At 46.7% G+C, this 19547-nt stretch overlaps 1 long non-coding RNA gene across 2 annotated transcripts; it reads right to left on the bottom strand.

Annotated features, from left to right (window-relative positions):
* Nucleotides 1–3727: 3727 nt before the first annotated feature.
* LOC120389718 lies at nt 3728–10206 on the bottom strand. 2 transcript variants are annotated; one of them, XR_005590995.1, is made up of 3 exons: nt 6711–6797; nt 6285–6408; nt 3728–3740 (listed from the first exon to the last, which is right to left on the bottom strand). It is a non-coding gene; the product is annotated as an uncharacterized LOC120389718 (long non-coding RNA). The 2 variants fall into 2 exon arrangements; XR_005590994.1 differs by lacking the exons at nt 3728–3740; nt 6711–6797 and adding exons at nt 8229–8317; nt 10182–10206 and having other exon boundaries at nt 6289–6408.
* Nucleotides 10207–19547: the final 9341 nt, after the last annotated feature.

The raw sequence follows: 19547 nt of genomic DNA, 5'->3' as shown, positions 1-19547 counted from the left end.
TTAGGATAACCAGCCTCCCTGGATTGATCGACTTTTGCCTTATCAGCAAAAACTAATCAAAGTATGGAACAAGAAAGTAATATTGAAATCTTGTGCCTTTCTATGTTCAGAAATTAGAAGAGATACCTAAATCCTGTCACAAACTGGTTTTGAGCTTTTCAAATAATAGATCTGACAATCAGAAAAATCAAGCAGGGGTCTACTGTATATTGGGAACTTGATTTTAAGGACATTCAATGTACCATGGCACACCCTCTCCCCGTATAATAGTCACACACAAAAAACTTTCTTAATGTTCATTAGGGTTGCTCTGTCCTTCTCTAACATCTTCCTCAAAAGCTGAAAAGCTTGGACATAAAAGCAGTTAAAGTAAACAGTCACACTATTGTTTCTCTACCTATGTAATAAACTCTTTGGTATTCTTCTTCCACAACACATTAATACCTAAGGCTTCATAAACTACTGTTCAGACTGACATTGACAGAACAATGTCACATATTAAAAGTATGTCTTAAGACATGGGTCTCAAACTCCCACCCTGCAGGCCAGCTGCAGCCTGCAAGTCTCCCCGATGTGGCCCGCAGTCTCTCCCTTGGCCCCACCTGCTGCCCCCGGGTGCTCCCCCCTCGGGGGCCCCAGCAGTGCAGTGGAGCTGAGTGGTGTCTGCTCGCTTGCTCCAGTGGCTGCTGGCCCCTCCCTGCAGCCCAGGGGAGGGGTGGGGCTGTGCCTCTGCATGCTGCCCCCACCCCAAGCGCCCCTGTGGCCAATGGGACGCTGTGGAGGTGGTGCCTGGGGGCATGTTGTGTATTTGGTTGTCATGGTTTTTGTTGCTATGGCAACTGAGTTAGATTATTATGGGTTAGCTCAACCGGCTGAGGGAGCTCTCTGTATATCTGTAAATAAAATGGAGGTTTTGGTTAGCTGCCTGCTCTCTGGCCTCAAGTGATTGCTTCCTACACCGGCTGCCCCAAGGATTTAACAGGGCAGAAGTGTGCGGAGGCTGCCCACCCCGCCTTGGACCCCAGGTAAGTGCTGCACTGCCCACCCCCTCCCCACATACCCCCCAACTCCCTCCCAGAGCCTCCACCCCCTTCCCACACACCCCAGTCCCCAAACTCCCGCCCAGAGCTTGCACCCCCTCCCCACACTCCCCCAGCCCCCAAACTCCCTCCCAGAGCCTGCACCCCCTCCAAGCCCCCAAACTCCCTCCTAGAGCCTGAATCCCAGACCCCCTCCCCCACCCAAACTCTGTCCCAGAGCCTCAGGCCGGTGGGGGGTGGAGTTTTTGGGAGGTGGGTTCTGAGCGGCATGAGTGACATTGGCCCACTGGGAGGATTTGAGGACTGGCACTGGCACTACGGTAAATTGAATTTGAGACCCCTGACTTAAGAGGTGCTTTTGTTTTGGCTTTCTTTGAAGAAAAATTAATAAATCCAAACACATCTACTTGTACGTGTATCAGACCAATGGTAGAACGATGCTGTCAAAGGAGGGAGTGGCAGACTAGCAGGTACAACTCATCTTGCTTTTGGAAAGAATTCATCTTTGTACAAGTGAGTTCTCACAGTTGCTGGTCTCATGAATGAAATGACTGCCGACAGGGATTAACACTCCATGTGTGAATTTGAGGGCACTGAAAACACCAGGCAACCAAGCTTGTTTTGTTTGTTTAAACAGTCAATACCATGTAAATATCACCCCAGCAGGAAAGGGAAGAGGAAAGCTGCTGGCAATGTGAGGAGCATTGCAAAAACCTTGTTGACTTAAGTTTGCAAAAACAGTGATCTGCCTGCCAGATCAACTCTCACTTCTTTTAGACCAGATTCAGACCAAAAAAGATAAGTTAGACCAAAGTGCTGTGATACATTCATGTGAATCTGTGTCAGTCTAAGTATGTCACAAACCCTTTCCTCTCTGGACTAAATTCTTCCAACAGGTGAAGGCATTCAGGAAGAATGTTAGATAAACCAAGGTGCCATGACCACCTGTAGCATGATAAACAAATATCTCCAGTAAGAAATAATTGGAGGCTATTTGAGTCTCGGTGCTTGAATTTGGATACTGGGCTTGCAGTTAAGGCAGCACTTGGACCCAGGACCTTAAGTTCAATGCTGGATTTTTAAAAGCTATTTAGGTGCCTGGTGGGATTTTCAAAAGCACTTAGGCACCTATCTGCATCTTTAGGTACCTAAATATATATATATATTTTTAAATCTGATCCTAGGTTCCTGGTTCTGCCACAGACTTGATGTATGACTTTGGGTGAATTAATTTCTCTGTGCCTCGGTTTCTGTCTGTAAAAGGGTTTGTGGTATTTGGACAGGAACAGCCTATTACTGGGTGGGCACAGTGCCTAGCACAGTACAATCTTTATTAGTTGGTGCCAGCAGGATACTACTGCTAACTGCTGGGAAGGTATAACTGCACAGCTCGTTTCTATGCCTATTCAATGTGAACTGCTGCTAGCAAGAGCACGTGAGTGGTCCAGAAATTCCTCATCCTTCACCAGTGGATATCCCAGATCCAGGGACTATCTTGGACCTACAGACATTCTCCCTTCTTTGGGGTAGCAACCCTGTGAGACAGTGCCTATTCTGGCACATTCAGGCTTTCTGAGATAGTTCCTTCGGGGCTATAGGAAATACAGCATTTAGGATGGCTCAGTAAATGATGCATCAAGTTAAGGCTGCTTTAGATAGAATGGGTCAGCTAAGAGTGAAGTGCTAAATTGACTGAGTAGAACTGAGGGGACTTCAGAGACATTTCGCACTGCTAAGCCCTCTTTAAAGTAATTTGGCAGCAATTTTTCCTTTTTCCTCGTTTATTTTTTCCTGTATGTACAAATCAGGGATGTTAAATGTAAATATTAGCATCAATGTAAAATACTATGTGCATACAATTTATATTTGGAAATAAAGTGCCCAAGCGATCCTTCATAGGGCCAGAGCCTCTGGTGTAAATCAGTGTAGCTCAGCTAAAGTGAAGGGATTTGTGTTCATTATACCAGCTGTTCAAATTTTGCTATAGAAAAACTTAGGTTCAATTTTTAGTCCTAATAGCCCAAAACTGAACTACTCCCGAGCAGATGTAACCTTGTAGCAGCTTGCAGAGTTTTCAAATGAGAAACTAAGACACAACAAGTCTCTAGATGCTTCCAGTAGCATAAAGCTGGTGGTGTTTTGCCCACATGATTAAATAATATGTAGCCACCAGCCTGTATTCATCAGGTTGTAAACTTACAGCTGCCTGTTTTGCCATTAATTCATGTTTACAGTTTAAAAAATATTCATATCTTGCTCTTTAAAAAAAAAAAAAGTGACCCACCAGATAAAACTGCAATTTTGCCTGCCTTGTTAATGCTTTTAATTCCTTTACTACAGTGCTTACAGTGTGCTTGGTTTCTTTAGAAGTAGCTGTATTTACAGTAGTACCAGGCTCCTAGCTCATGCTAGAAGATTAAAACTATGAATACTTTTATATTGCCTTCTGAGGATCTTAGGATAAGATGCATGCAAAGTTTTATCTCCCCCAACTTCTCCATAAAGCAGCTGAAGCAGGTGCAGAGATTCCAGCAGCTCAGGGGGCAAGGCTGGAAGTCTCAGCTTGAAACTTTTCACTGTGCAGGTGGAGAGTCTGGTTCACAATCTGGCATGAAGAGTTTATTTGTTGTGGCCGCTAGTTGGGGGTGCCCCCTTCCTGGGGCAGAGATCAAGGTGTCACTGGCCATGGGGAAGAGTGTTCTAGCAAGAAGAAAGGGAAAACTGAGATTGAAAATGATGAGTAGCTGGAGGTTTGGCCAGTCATGTTATTTGCTATAGCTGTAACTTCTGCCATCAGTTAATAAATGAAATATGCATGAGCTGGCCTGCTCAGTCATGCCTTTGTAGAGAAGCCAGAGGGAAAGCTAGTTGTGACCTGGTTCTCCAGGGGTGCAGCTGTAGAGACACATTTCTCCATGAAACTCCTGCTTCCTGATTATTCTACTTTCCCTGTGCACACCTGTTTTTGTGAGGCACCCATCTTTAGTGCAACTTCTTCTGTGTATATTCATTCCTCCACAACTCCAGTCCCCTATGTGGGCTTCCCCAGCAAATACCAGTCACAATCTCAACACCAGAATTGTAAGTATGAATCTAGGTGCAAGAAGGGGAGGCTTGGAGGAGTGCCCAGGGGAGAGGTAGCCCCTACTCTGAAAAAGCCAGGGGGAAGGAACATGAGAGAAAGATATGCACACATCCATCACAGCCAGTAGCCTCTCTCTAGCCTAGTGCACTCACCTGGGAGAGTTGGATTCAAGTCTTGGCTCCATGTCAGGCAGAGTGATGATTTGAACTTGGGTCTCCCACCTCTGAGATGAGTGTGCTAACCACTGAGTGCACGCCCCCCCCCTCCTTTTGAAGGGCAGAACTTAGGCCTCATTCCTCTCCCTGGTATTTGCTATTGACTAGCTTAAGCAGCTCCCCGCTTGGCTTGCTGGCTTCCATGAGTTCCATTCTCATTTGCCCAAATCTCCACATTCATTGTATGGGGAGCCTGTGTGCCTAACTCGGAGTTGTGAATTCCACTAGGTGGCAGGCAATGCAATACCTACAGTCCATTCAAGGATCAACTAGCATGATCCCATGCTAGCCACATAGCAGGTCCCCTCTAGCCCTTGCCCTCATCCTTCCAAAGATCAAGGTTCCCTTCTCAGCTGCCTCATAGCCATACAGGAAGCAAGATCCCTGCTTTACTACCATCCTGCTAATGTAGGTCCATAACCACCAGCTTTCCTCCTTCACCTATAGAGTAATTAAGAGCAGAAAAACTATGAAAAGGTCCAGGAAACTTAACCCCTGGAAATCAGTCTTTGGGCAGTGCTGGCTTTTTTGTTTATAACTATAACTGATTTGAATTGGAGCAGGGCAGGGCAGGCTGGATCCCTCCATCTCCTCAATCTAACCACTAGACTATAGAGTCATTCTCACACTCTCTCTTTGGCCCAATGCCTCTTTAAGCATGTAGCCCCAATGGAACAGTTTCAAGAGGCAATACTGGGGCCTGGAGTACACTACAGTTAGGTTGACATAAGGCAGCTTATATTGACTTAATGTCAGTGTACATACTACAGCCGTCTCCCGCTGATGTACGTGCCCTGCTACACTGCCCTCATAACTCCACCTCCATAAGAGGTGTAGGGTTTATGTTGGTGTAGTTAGGTCAATGCAGTGTCTGTGTAGACCAGGGGTCTCAAACACATGGGCTGCATTATTAGCTGTGGCCTGCCGAGCTCCCTGCGCCCCACCCCCTCAAGTTATTTCCTGCAGCCACCAAGCTTCCTTCCCTCACTGCCCTGCCCCCCTCCCCGGCCCAGCGTGCTGCACTTCCCAGCGCTTAGCGCTTTCCAGGAGGGAGTGGGAGGAGTGGGGAGCCACGCGCTCAGGAGAGGAGGCGGAGAAGAGGCAGGGCAGGGGCAGGGATTTGGGGAAGGGGTTGGAATAGGGGCAGGGTTGGGGCAGAGTTGGGGTGGGGACTTTGGGGAAGGGGTGGGAAGAGGTGGGGCAGGGGTGGGGGCAGGGAAGGTGTCAGTGATGCGATCCTCGGGCCAACCTACTAGTCCTCATGTGCCCCTCCTGGTCAGTTGAGTCTGAGATCCCTGGTGTAGACACTGCAGGTTACTTACACTGGCTGTCATTCTTGTTAATTTCATGGTTCCATGCTGGAGCTGTGAAATTGACAAGAAAGCCACTCATAGCTTAGGGCAGGGGGTGGGGGTTTCCATTTAGAGCCTGGGGTCCCAGGTCCCCGCTTCCAGCCAGGCTGTTGCCTGTGCTCCCTGCACGGAGCCTGGCTACAATGAGGCTCCCTGCTCCCCTCTGGGAGCCCAGCGGCACCAAAGATCCGCACATGGGCAACGGCTGAAGCGTCCCCTTGGGGAGGCTAGCCTCAAGCCCCGCCTTTTCCAGATTTGGCCTCGCCCCGGCTCGCTGCTCTCAGCCCCTCTCCATGGCCCCGGGTGCTGCAGGGTCTGATGGGTATCAGACCTTAGGCACTGACACACACAGAACCTGGGCAGAGCTCAGCCTGGCCTGATGCTTACCAGGCTGTTGTGCTGGGGGGCCCATTTCACTGGGCCCCATGTGCTGTAAGCCTCCTGGGTCTGAACAGAAGCCAGGTACTTCCCCTGGCTGGGGTCTCTAAACACAAGCTCAGGGTGCAGATCATCTGCCTAGCATGAGTGGACCCAAGAAACCCCTGACAGACCACGTCAGTATTGTGGAGTCCAAGGAAGAGATCTTACTCACCACACCCCTCTCAGAGCAGAAAGGTGGCAAACCAGAACAGCCAGCCATGCGTCAGCCAGTTTCCACTGCATACTGGGATTTTTCAACATTTGGAAGGAGAAGGTGGCCTGTGGCCCATGAAAGGCTGTTGATAAAATCATAAAAGACAATAAAATAATAATAATAATTAATAATAAAACCTTTTGAGAGCTGAGACCCCCCCCACAGTCCAACAGCTGAGACCCCCCCCCACAGTTCAACAGCCTGGGACTAGTGCTGACCCCCTCACACTCCCGATTCCCCCATCCTGGGCACTCTGGGTTTACAGTTTAACTCTCCAGAGCATATAACAGTGAAAGCTGACAGCCACACAAATAACCTTTGCACAGTATTCTAAGCACAGTTATTCTTCACTTAGCACAGAGGTCAACGAAATAATAAACACACCTCTACACGTTTCCCTGCCTCGGCTTCCTCACCACTCCAGCGACTTCTCAGGGCTTGGGCAGAGTCCTCTGCAGAGTCTGGGTTCCCCCTCCTGCACATGGCTTCTTTTCAGAATCATGCAGGCACTCTCCCTTTGACTGCTACAGTCAATGCCCTGCCCTGCCCTGCCCTGCCCTGTCCTGCCCTGCCCTGCCCTGTCCTGCCCTGCCCTCAGCCTTCTTCTGGTCTCTTCTCCCAAATGGCTGGTGAGAGACCATGTCTTTTAGAATCTCCTGTCCCATTTGTCAGGTGACATTGGTCAACCTCATCATCCAGGTGATCTGTTGCTTGGTTACCATCTGTCATGGGCAGACTGAGTTTGCTCGGGGGCAGCCAAACTCTTTGACAAATGGGATGAATTCTATTTGAATAGCCGACCATCAAAGCTTAATGACCACTCTTGTTATTCCTAGGCCACCAGCCAATGGAGGTAAAAGGACAACAGACAAGGCAGTAAGCTCCACCTTGAAAATGGAGTCTGCAGTCTGACACAGATACACTTAAAGAGCCCCCTGTATCAAACAGAATTCATAAGCTATGCATAGCGGATTCCACAGGCATCATAGGTATGCAGAGTGCACACTTACAGGCGTGGGCCCTGCTGGTGAGATAGGCATTCCCCGGCTAGCTTATAAAAACCTGCTTCCAGGCCTCAGCTTGAGCTAGGCTATTAGCTATTGGGTAGCAGTAGCACTTAGGCTGCTTTGAAAATGCCAACTGGCAGAAATATAGGCATAGGTGTTTATGGGGTGGCGGCTGAGCAGCAGCTTTGAAAATGTCAGTGGAGTCTAAATGGTGCACTTAGGCATCTAAAGAGGCAAACAAGCTCCTAAATACGTTTAAGGATCTGGGCCTCAGTCACTGTTACTTCTTGAATTATCTCCCATGTTACCTAAAACTAAGGAGAATGGTCTCGCCTGTTGTGTGAGCTAGAATTAGCTGTTTCAAGAAGAAAGCACTTAGAGATCAAAGAGGCAGCAACATCTAACAAAGTGATAATAATGGAGGACTTCAGCTACCCACACAGAAACTGGTCAGATGGCACAAAGTTTAGAGAAACAATTTTTGGCCACTTGCTCAACACTGAGCACGCAATTTCCCTTTTTATTTGTATTTTTTGATCCCGAGACCAGTGCTATAAACCGTGTATCTATATTTACATCACTACAGCTTGAGATTTGTATCCACATAGATTCAACTGTGCGGTCCTCTCCAGTCAGACTTTTTATCTCACTGGTGTCTAAGGAATCCTTTAGGTAAGGCACTACTCCCTCACCTCTTTGGCACAGTCTGACTTGTAACCAGGTATTACAGTATCCCATTGGTCTGTGGCTGTCACACCTCTGACTCCCCCTGCTGGTCTCTCGCTGAGTGCACTGCTTCTAGCAGGTCTCAGGCCTCCAGCTGTCTCATGGAGTGAAGTCCCACTCTCAGACTGAGCTCTGAGTTTTAGTGCCCTGTATATCAACTGTGATTTACCTCAGCAGGCCTGAGTTATCTTTAGTGCCTGAAGCTCTGTTCCCTCTGGAAGCAATGACAGTGGTAATCAGTAACCAAACAGATGATACCTTAAAGCAAATTTAGAACAAAAGCATTTAAGAGAAAACATCTTAAAAACAATAAACCACTGTTTATGCCTGTCTATCTTTCCCCTTCAGCTTTACCATTGCCTGGAGCTGGGAAGGCCCTACCACGTGGACCCCATCTTCAGAGTTCCTCTTTGTCAGCCTGTCTCCCTAGACAGCTGCTAACAAGTGTTCCCCTTTTTGCAATTGAGAAAGGGTTTTTTTTTTACAAGGCTTTAGTGTTTTGCGCTCTAGCTGTGGAGCTTTGGCAAAGTGAAGCTTGCAACTTAGTAGGGTGGCCTCCTTTGTTGGATGGAAATAAGGGAAAACTACATGAAAACTACTGCTGCTTTATTTTTAGGGAAATTTTAGGGAAAAACCATTTCCCTTAACACCTCATGTATTTTTCTCTCAAGTGTACTTTTCTACTGCCCTCAGATCTACAATGCAATTACCATAAGCTTCAATATAATGTTTAAAATGGTACGTACTAGTTTTAATAGAATACATCTTAGAATAATAAGGGACAGGTGGTTACCCCTAAGGACGGCACAAAACAATGCACTTAGGGACAGGTGGTCACCCTTCTTCTTAGTGACCAGAGACAGGAGTCTTGAAGCTAACAGCTTGACCCATTGTCTTTCAAGTGTGTGTTGGGGTGTCCTTAGCTAGATTGATTTTTATTGCCTTCCTGTTTGCTCTTCTCACAGCCCTCTAGTACTGAAGAGAGCCAGTTATACAGGATATTCTGAGTCACTAGCTCACAATTTCCCATTGCTGACCAGATCACATACAGTATTCATAACATTAGTACATATCAGCTCCACATCTGTCATGGCGTCATGCAACCATCTTTCAGTCATACCTATATTATCAAAGTCTTAGATAAAAACAAGTAACTGGTCAAAAATAAAAATAAGTGTCTGAATACAAATATGAGCTGCTTAAAAGAAAAAACCAGTGAACTAGCCTGCTTTGCAATGCACTAACTCTTTCATCGCACTCTTTGTTGACTGTACAGAGCTTGCTTTTAAGGATCCAGAACATAGTAAACTGCATGACATGCAACAGATCCACCTCAAAAGAGCTTAGCTGGCTGTTGGGATTTCACCCTGTGGCAATACTGTTCCAACTCTTAAGTTAAGTACAGCTCTACACAATATGTACTCAATTGGCCCTGCAGATTAGATGGGCAAGCAGGCATGCTCAATAAAGTGGCAAAAGCGAGGTAATATGTCATGCTGCAAAGCATAACCTGAACACCTGCTGGGGCCAGAAAGAAAAATACTGTACAGTTGTCCAGGTTCTTTAGGGTGTGTGGTTGGTTTGTTTTTCGCCTGCATCTGAACCGTCATTTAAAATAGATCACAACCAGCGACAGAATTGTGAACTAACCAGACCTTTGTACCAGACCTTTGTTCTCTTTCGATATGGCAGAGGGTGTGTGTCTGTCCGTCCCTGGTACATGCCTTCCTGGACATTACTGGTTTGTTTCAATTCCTGCAGCGTATTTCAATGGCATTACAAAGTGCGTCCTCGTTCTCCGCCCCAAAGATGCCTAGTGACAGCTTCCATGTGTCTGTGGGCCTGGGGTAGGCCCCACCTGTGCTATAACCCTACTGTGCCATATCAAAGAATGAAACATCTTGAAAATACAATAGCTACAAATGTCTGGACTCTGACAGGCAGGAACGCTGCTCATTCTGGAAACATCACCATTTCCTTCAAGGGCTTTGGCTCAGGCCCACCATGGTCAGACTAAGCCTGTACAATTATTTAACATGTTTCAGATAAACTGCTTCTCCTTGCTCTTGTGCCTTACAATTGGAGCACCAGGTAATCGAGGCTCAGCCCCTCCCCTTCCTACCTCTGCTTCCCACTGCCAGGTCAGATGCGAGGCAATGGTTCAGCCGCTGGGTGGAGGTGAGATCTGGCCTCCACTCTGCCACCTGGCTCCATTCGTCCTCTGGGTGTCCCTTTCACCCAGAGCACTGATGCTCTCATCATTCTCTCAGTGAAGCAGAGCACGTGCTCTGTTGCATACAGTAGGTAAGGAAGCTGCTCCTGCTGCAGGTGGAGTTACAGCTTAGGTTACATTTACAGGTGCATTGGGCACACAGACTGCCAATGGCTCTGTGGGCCAGCGTGGAGTAACAGAACCAGCCTGCCTCTTACAGCCTGCCTCTTACAGCTCTTCCCAATATGGAATCTGGATAGCAAGATAAAGCTGTATATTGGTTCTCTGGCAGGCAGGGTGGATGAGGGACACCTGGGCTGCCAGGGCAGGTGAGGGGGAGCTGGATTGGCAGGGTGGGTGAGGTGGAGTTGGGCTGGCAGGCAGGGAGGGTGGATGAGGGGGAGCAGCGTTGGCAGGGTGGGTGAGGGGGAGCAGGGCTGGCTGGCAGCGTAGGTGAGGGGGAGCTAGGCTAGCAGGCAAGCAGGGTGGGGGGGGCTGGGCTGGGCTGGGCTGGCAGGTAGGCAGGGCAGGTGGCGGGGGGGCTGGGCTGGCAGGGAGGCAGAGTGGGTGGGGGGAGCTGGGCTGGCAGGCAGGGTGGGTGAGCGGGGGCTGGGCTGGCAGGCAGGCAGGGTGGGTGAGGGCGGGCTGGGCTGGCCAGTAGGGTGGGTGATGGGGAGCTGGGCTGGCAGGCAGGCAGGGTGGGTGAGGGGGAGCTGGGCTGGCAGTGATAATTCCCAACACTTTCAAAAGAAGGTGTTTAAAGTTGGGGTCCTAAATTCATCTTTGTGTCTAAATGTAAGTGGCCTGATTCCCAAAGGAAAAGGGCACCCCCCAGCTCATACTGACTGTAATGGGATTTGTGTGTGCTCAGGACTTTTGAAAATCAGGCCAGTTACTTATGGATAAAGGCTCCTCATCTGTAATTGGGGATGATGCTACTTCACCTCCTAGAAATCAGAGACGATGCCATGTTAATTAAATGCAATGTTGAGATTCAAATGCCTATCGATCCCTGGCCTCTCCCTCCAATGCCAGCTCTCCTTCAGGAAGGAGAGAGAACATTTCCTGGCACCATGCCGCACCGGGTCCCTGGGAAAGTCATTTCTGTCCTGCTCCACTCCCCCTGGGGGTAGAAGGGAGATAAAAGGCAGATTTCTGCAACTGACTGACTTGTGGTTGGGGGAGAGATTTTTGAGGTCAAGTGGGGTGGGAGAGTGATTTACAGGAGTGATCTTGGGGGAGCTGGGAGAGGTGAGAGTTGCAGGATAGATTAAGGTTTTGAGCTCACTTTCCCACGTCCATTTTGCCAACAACCATCATTGTCCCTTGGGAACTCTTCGGGGCTATTCTGGACTCATTTCCTAGCTTGTTCTGGGCCTTGTCAATTCTGTCTGTGTCCTGAGCCAGAGCCTGAATCTGATCACGCTGCAAGGGTTTGTGTTTCCTCCAGCTTTTCCTTGAACTGGTTTGTTTCTATTCTTCCATCATTTGTATTTCTGGTTCTGGTTAGTGGGATGCATTAGGCAGCGTGAGGGCAGAGCTGAACGGCAGGCTGGGCTGCTTGTGACATATATCTGGGTTGCAGATTGTTCGTGTTTCTTGCACTGTATAGCACCCAGTTCCTATTGCTATATGTACAGTTGTGATGGATTTGGCGCTGTTCTGTAATAATTTATGAATACTCTAAGTTCACTTTGTTATTGGAATGTTTACTGTATCAATATAGTGAATTAGTTTAATAGGGGTCTGTTGGGAAAAGTAAGCAGGGAGCAAAAAGATGTCATCCCTCAGCAAACATACGAGAATTGTTAGGACTCAGCCAGTTGTATTCACTTTGATAATTTTACCTCCGGCTTCAGCCAACTACAAAACTGGTTTTGATGACGATGGCCAAGACCAGAAACTCAGAAGCACAAAAGACCTCTGACATGTTAAACAGACACTATCTTAAGGGAGGGGCTTAGATGTTGGGGAAACCAGACACAGCTACTCACTGGCGGTGAAGAAGTTAGAGCTGCAGAGATTAGGGGATGGTGAGCCATTAGGTAAGGTAGACATGTAGATTGTGTTGTTTTAAAAGCCTTTTTCTCTAAATATTTTGTTTGCAAGGCTAAAATAAACAATACTTTGTTTTTTAAGAAGGTGGTCTTGTCACTGGACAGACTCCGGAAGGGAAGAACCAGTTTGAGCTGCCGGTAGGACTGGCTGACACACAGGGTATGGTAGTCCAGGGCCTTGTCTAAGAGTAGGAGAATAAATGTTACTATCACCTTCTTTGCAATAGGTTCTTACATTAAATGGTCAGTAATAAAAGCAGTGGTTCAAAAGGAGCCCCACTGACTTAAATAAGCTAACACCGTGGATGAATTTAGCCCACTATCATGTTGTGCAGCGGCTAATTCTCTGCTAGGATGGTAGAGACCACTGTCCCCTGCTCTTCTTAACTAAAGGAACACAACTGTTTGAATTTATTTCTTGAAATTTTTTCTGTTTCAGTTATGAAACTGAATCTTCTTTGCCAACTAAACAGCGCTGCAATATTCTTATTAAGCCTGTACTTTCAGCAAGCAAGTGCAAAGGTGAGGTATACCATTACTTCAGTATAAGCATAAAAAGAAACACAGGTTTATTGGCCCAAATTGATTAAAATTGGAGCTTCCGCTGACCAATGACGCTGACTTATTTCATGCTTTTATGAGCATTGACCTGCTAAACCCAGGGTTGTGAGTTCAATCCTTGAGGGGGCCACTTAGGGATCTGGGGCAAAAATTGGTCCTGCCTGTGAAGGCAGGGGGCTGGACTCGATGACCTTTCAAGGTCCCTTCCAGTTCTAGGAGATTGGTATATCATTAATTATTATTATTATACTTAGAGAGTGAATTGTGCATTTGAATAATAGATCAGAACAATATTTAGTTCTTAAATAGTACTTTTCATCCATAGATTTCAAATAGCTTTACAAAAGGTGAGAAAACATTATTATCACCCTGGGGCAGATGGGGAAATTGAAATGCTGAGGAGTTAAGTGACTTGCTCAAGTTTCTTGGTTCTGTAGAGAAATCAGCTTTCCTGCCTCCCAGGCTAATCCCATGTTCATTAGACCAAACAGCCACTTTGCGCGTCAAGTGATGATCTGTAACCCCGTGGTGGCTGGGCCACATACAGATGTTCATCGACCTGGTACTGCCTTCTCTTGGGTGGGTCCTTGGTTGGGCGACATACAGATGTTCATTGACCTGGTACTGCCTTCTCTTGGGTGGGTCCTTGGTTGGGCGACATACAGATGTTCATTGACCTGGTACTGCCTTCTCTTGGGTGGGTCCTTGGTTGGGCCACATACAGATGTTCATTGACCTGGTACTGCCTTCTCTTGGATGGGTCCTTGGCAGTGGGGGTTGAACACTGGACCTCTGGAACTTTAAGCATCAGCCTCTGCTGCCGAAGGTAAGAGAGCCAAGTCCATTAGCCCAGGCTGTAACAGGCTCATGAGCCTCTCTGTTTGGCCCAGCCACCACCAAAGGGGAACAGAGTGCTGCAGCGAGTGGCTGTGGATTCAAAATACTTCATGTATTAAACGTTTGCAGTGTGTAGCCACAGTGGTCCCAGGATATGAGAGAGACAAGGTGGGTGAGGTAATGGCTTTTAATAGACCAACTTCTCTTGGTGGACCAGAAAAGCTTTTTTGCTGCACAAAGCTCTTCTTCAGGTCAGGAAACACTGATTACTTTTCCCAGACCTGAAGAAGAACTCTGTGTAGCTTGTCTCGTTCACCAACAGAAGCTGATCCAATAAAAGATATTACCTCACCCATCTTGTCTCTCCCATATATTAAATCTTAAAAGTAGATGGTGAATGTTTCATTTTCAGAGCTCTTCCTTCTCTTAGAAATCCTTTTAAAAGAAGGAAGCCTTTTAGTTTTAATCTGTTTGTATTGTTGAGTTAAGCACAATTTCTATGCATTGTACCGCTCGTGTTATAGCTTAGTGTAAAAATAAGCACTGTGCAATCTCTTTGCAGGTGATGACCACAGAGGCTGCTAATGGTATGATAAAATTTGAGTAAATATTTTAGCCACTAGTCTGTTATTAATTCAAATATTAATCAGCTATCAGTACAAAGATAAATAAATATTTTTGTATAACGAATGTGATAAGCGACATTAATTTCAGCTATTAAGCACAATGTAACGTTAAATTTAAGAATGGAAGCTCTGCCAAAATACAACTTAGTGTCTTTCTTTTTCTATTGTATGGCTCTTACATAAATTATTATTACTTATTTCCATAGCACCCACTGCAGTGAAAACTAGACCCCATGAAATTAATGGAAGTCCTTCAATGGCTTCTTGCATCAAGCCCTAAGGTTTGTGGGACTGGCACATTTCCAAGGGCAGTAAATTTCAAACTCCTCAACCAAAAGAAATGTTGGCTTTTCTAGTGGACTTTGACATATAAACCATGTTTGAAACATTTCGCCTAGGCACGTAAAATAAGTAGTCTGGTTTTCAGATTTGGACAGGAAATGATTTTTTCCCCTGTGAAAATTGTTGATGAAAATATTGTTCATTTTTGCTGACATTTTTCTTCAAAATATTTTGGCTTTCATAACAACTATCTTCCTCTGCCTTACAAATATGCAGTTTTTCTATGAAAAAACAGAACATTTACTATGCAAGCAATTTCTGGGCAAAAATTTCCATTTAATCAACAGCCATGGTCTGTAAAAGAAAAGTTTCAATGGAAAATTTTTGACCAGCTGTAATAAAAACGCTAGTATACAGCACCCTTCCCCCCCCACACTTCACTCAGCTTTAAAAACAAACAAAAAAACCTCACCTGTAATTCTTTTCAATTAAAGGACATGATTGCACAGCAATATTTGCTGAAAATCCTAATGCTGAAAGTGGAGTTTACCTGATAAAACCAGAAAAAGTTGCAAAGCTTTTTAAGGTAAAATGCTATTTCCAGTATTGCTGATGTTTCACATCTGTCTAGAAAGCATCTAGTACAAATAGCTACCTGTTACTTCTCTATCAGCCACTAGAGAAGTGTTGATAGAATGCTTAGCTGATACTGTGATTCGGCACTAGATAGACAGACAGTCATAAGGGAGTCTCTTCTTCTGAAATTAATTTTGTACTCAGATTGCTCAGAAGAATGTTACAAATTCTTTAAGCCACCATTAGCCCTGTTCCAGCAAACAGAACAAATCCAAAAATTCTGGACATTTCTCCAGCTAGAGTTGGGCTTGTATCAAAATCCTGGATCCAGACAGCCCTACACTTATAAAAATATCCGTAGCCAAACTGTGGCCACCAATCTCCAAGCCAATCTGTCTGGGTACCCTTACACCTTCGGGGCGTGCCACGGACCTCAATGGAGCGCCACACAAGTGCAAGGGTTCTCCTGTGGAGACTGGATTGCAGGATCAAGGCCTTTGTGAACTGCGATATCACCTATGAAAACAAGTATTTATAAAGAGACTGAGAACTGCTCTTCTTAGAGCTCCATCTCACTAATTTACTGTGGCACCAAAATACTTACAACTAGACTGTGAAAATATCTTCCCAATCAGGTAATTCATGGTCATTTGTGTTTTATTAAGAAAAAAACATGACCCATCTCCTGTGTCCTCTACAGCAGTAGTTTAGCTGTAATTTTATCTCTGGATGGCGAGAAAACCTTCAGTTGGATACAGTGCCAATATTTGTTCTTGACCCTTAACTAGACATTGACAAGTTGAAGTTTTTGAAATTCCTTAATATTTGATTTCAAGTGGATTGCCTTGTGTCTACACAATGACTGCTTCCAAAGAGGAATCAGGTTAGAGAGAGTAAGGTACATGGGCAGTGGGTATAGATTAGAGATTAGGTACATGGGCGGTGGGTGAAACCTCCCTTTGCGGAGGCTAGCCCCTGCCCCTTCTGCCTGAGGCCCCACCCCTACCACTACCCCACCCCTTTCTCCCTCCTCCCACTGCAGCTGGAGGAGCTCCAGCCAAACTGCCCCAATCCCCCACCCACTAGCCTGAGCCCAAGGGCCAGCCTGAGCACTGACCAGCGAAGGCCGGGGACCTCCAGAGAGGGTTGGGTGGAATGGAGGAGAGGAGGGATTCACCAGGCAGCAATGGGTGCTGGGGATCTTGGGGAAGGGGTGGAGTGCAGGCAGGGCCACCATGGCCCAGGTGTCCAGAGGTGCTTCCCCTGGCCTATTATACCCACTGCCTATGGTAAGGTACCTGTATGACCTACAGTGGTAAAACAGCTAAGCTAACAACAATGGGAAATGTGTTCTTTGTTGGGGGACTTGAAGTGCACAGCCTGTTTGGGCAAATGGAAAGGGCAGTTACAAGGAGATGGGTTGAAGGGGACGCAGCTAGGGCTTGTGCAGACTGAGGAGTACACACGGTTGTTTAAGAGCAGAGTTGTGTAGGTAAATTGGCACAGCTGCTCAAGGTTATATCTGCCTTGAACTGTCTTTAATGTAACTAAGCTGTGACAACGTACTGATTCTGTGTCCCGATCTCTTTTGAAAAGGAAATAGTCCACTCCGTGAGCCCAAAGTTTACTGGCTATTTAGATGACTTCATCAAACTTCAGTGTAGCTTTTTCTATCTATGTTCTAAAAGCTTTTGTTCTAGCTTAAAGTCAAATTAAAAGTTGACTTTAAACCTGGAATTCCATTGTTTTATTTGCTAACCAGGCAGAATTAGCAGGTAAACAAGACCTGGGCCATTTCCCTTATTTTCATTAGCGTATTGTTGGCCCTTTTTGACCCAAGTGTCAAAGTTTTGGGGTCCTGGGAATGTTCCAGCTGGAAGTAGAAATTGATGGAGTCTGGTATTCTCTTTGATGCAGTTTGGTATCTTTGAACACAGAAATAATCCAATAATCCAATATCAGGGAACAGCTTCTATTGCTCATAGCACCAAGAGCACCCTTTTCAGCTGGCTTCCCTGCCCTGGAAACCCTCCTCAGGTGTCTTCCAGGATCAGGCACCATGCTTTCAGCAGCTCCTTTAGGCTCTCATTTGCTCTCTTTCCCAGGCTTTTTGTTCTGTCTTTCCCCTACAGCGCACGCACACAAAACAACACTCAGTCAAAACCACCTGGGTGCAGTACCGGATTTACCATGGCGCCACTGGCACCGTGCCCACACTTCAAAGGCGCCCCAGCCCAGCCCGCTCTTCTCTGCCCCTGCCCACTGCTCTCTCCTACAGGGGCAGCGGGCAGAAGCTTGGTCCTGTCGGCTCCTGCTGCAGGGCAAGCTCCGCCAGCAGCCACGCTTCCGCCCTCTCCCGGAGCGTGCTGCTTTCCTGCTCCTCCCCCTTCCAGTGCTTCCCCGGCTGCCGAACATAGGGTGACCAGATGTCCCGATTTTATAGGGACAGTCCCGATTTTTGAGGCTTTTTCTTATATAGGCACCTATTACCCCCCACCCCGTCCCAATTTTTCACACTTGCTGTCTGGTGCCCAACCTTTTTGTGGCCAGTAGCACATTCATGTTTTCAGAAGAGTGTGGCAGGCACCAACAATTTTTCAAGGCTTATTTTATATTTGTACATTAAATAATATGAAAAACATATTTAATATTACATAATATATGAATCCATAAGATAAAAAGGGTAATTTTACATGTAAAAGGTATTAATTAAATTATTTGGCAATTACTCTTTCACCTTACCATGTGAATTTGCTCTTTTTTATCTACCTGTAAGAAAAATTAAGGAGTTTTTACAAAATAAATATCAGAAACAGTTTTCATCTTATTTTAAAAAAGATAAACATTGTTGAACTGCTGGTCCAAATATATTTATTATTCTTACTTTAACATAGAATGAAGCCTGCAGCCCCGGAGTTCTCTGTTCCTGTCAGGCGAGAGGCCGTGGTTTCTCTCTGGCTTAAGCCGCGGCCCTGCGCCTGCCGAGGACCAAGAACACCAGCGCCCACAGCCTGCAGCCCCGGAGTTCTCTGGCCCCGTCAGGGCCGGGGCCGCGGCTTCGAAGCTGGAGAGAAGCTGTGGCCCGGCGCCTGCCAGGGACAGAGAACACCGGCGCCCGCAGCCCCGGAGAAGCCACAGAGAAGCCACAGCCCCGTGCCTGCCAGGGACAGAGAATGCCGGCGCCCACAGCCTTGGAGTACTCTGTCCCCAGCAGGTGCGGGGCCCCGGCTTCTCTCCCGTGCTGGGCACTAGGCAGACCCCGCGCCTGCTGGGGACAGAGACCACCAGGGCTGCAGGCTTCATTCTATGTTAAAGTAAGAATAATAAATATATTTGGACCAGCAGTTCAACAATGTTTTACTTTTTTAAAATACATAAGTGGCAAAAAAGAAAAAAGCCGTGATCGGCAGCAGCTCTACCACCACTGCTGCTTCCTTCAGCAGCAATTTGGTGGCAGATCCTTCCCTCCGAGAGGGTCTAAGGAACCCGCCATCAAATTGCCACCAAAAAGCCAGACTTGCCGCCCCTTTCCGTTGGCCGCCACAAGCACTTGCTTGCTGAGCGGTGCCTGGAGCTGGCCCTGGGCTAGAACTAGGGAGAAGGGAGGTACCCGCTCTATGTGGGCAGGGGCGGGGGGATCCTGCTTACCCCCTCCACAGCCCTGCTGCACTTGCAGTTTAGCCCCCAGCCCCTTCCTTGCTCCAGGGCCCAACCCAAGCTCCTGCCCCGCTGTGCTTTTGCCCCTGGTCCCTGCCTTGCTCCAGTCAGCAGGGACTAATCCTTCCCCCTTGCCCCACTGTGCTCATCTTGCCCCTGGCCCCTGCCTCGCTCCAGCTGGGGACCAATCCTCCCTCCACCCCCACCAGGCATGGTGCCCGTTGGGCATCTCTGTCAGGTTGGATAAAAATCAATGACATTTAAAAAAAATTTTTTTTTATTTAAATCAGATTTGAGGGAAAAAACCTATCTAAAAATATTCTTAATTGAGATATAATGTATCTCATCATGGAATAGTGATTATAAATTCTAATTCTATAGTATGAGACAATATATTCATATAATGTTTAAGAAAAGTGTTTAAGAATGGTGTAGCCAAAAGAGCTAATCCCATCTTGGGATACATAATCAGAGGAATTTAAACAGAAGTAGAGAAGTTACTTTACATCTGTATTTGGCACTGGTGTGACCCTTGCTGGAATATAGTGCCCAGTTCTCGTGCTCACAATTCAAGAAGGATGTCGATTAAATTGGAGAGGGTTCAGTGAATAACCACAAGAATGATCATAGGATTAGAAAACATGCCTTATAGTGATAGACTCAAGAAGTCCATTCTATTA

This window comes from Mauremys reevesii, linkage group 1 (assembly GCF_016161935.1).
Source record: "Mauremys reevesii isolate NIE-2019 linkage group 1, ASM1616193v1, whole genome shotgun sequence".
NCBI classification, from domain to species: Eukaryota; Metazoa; Chordata; order Testudines; family Geoemydidae; genus Mauremys; species Mauremys reevesii.
Note: the sequence above shows the minus strand (reverse complement) of the source record. Positions and strands in the feature narration are given on the sequence as shown.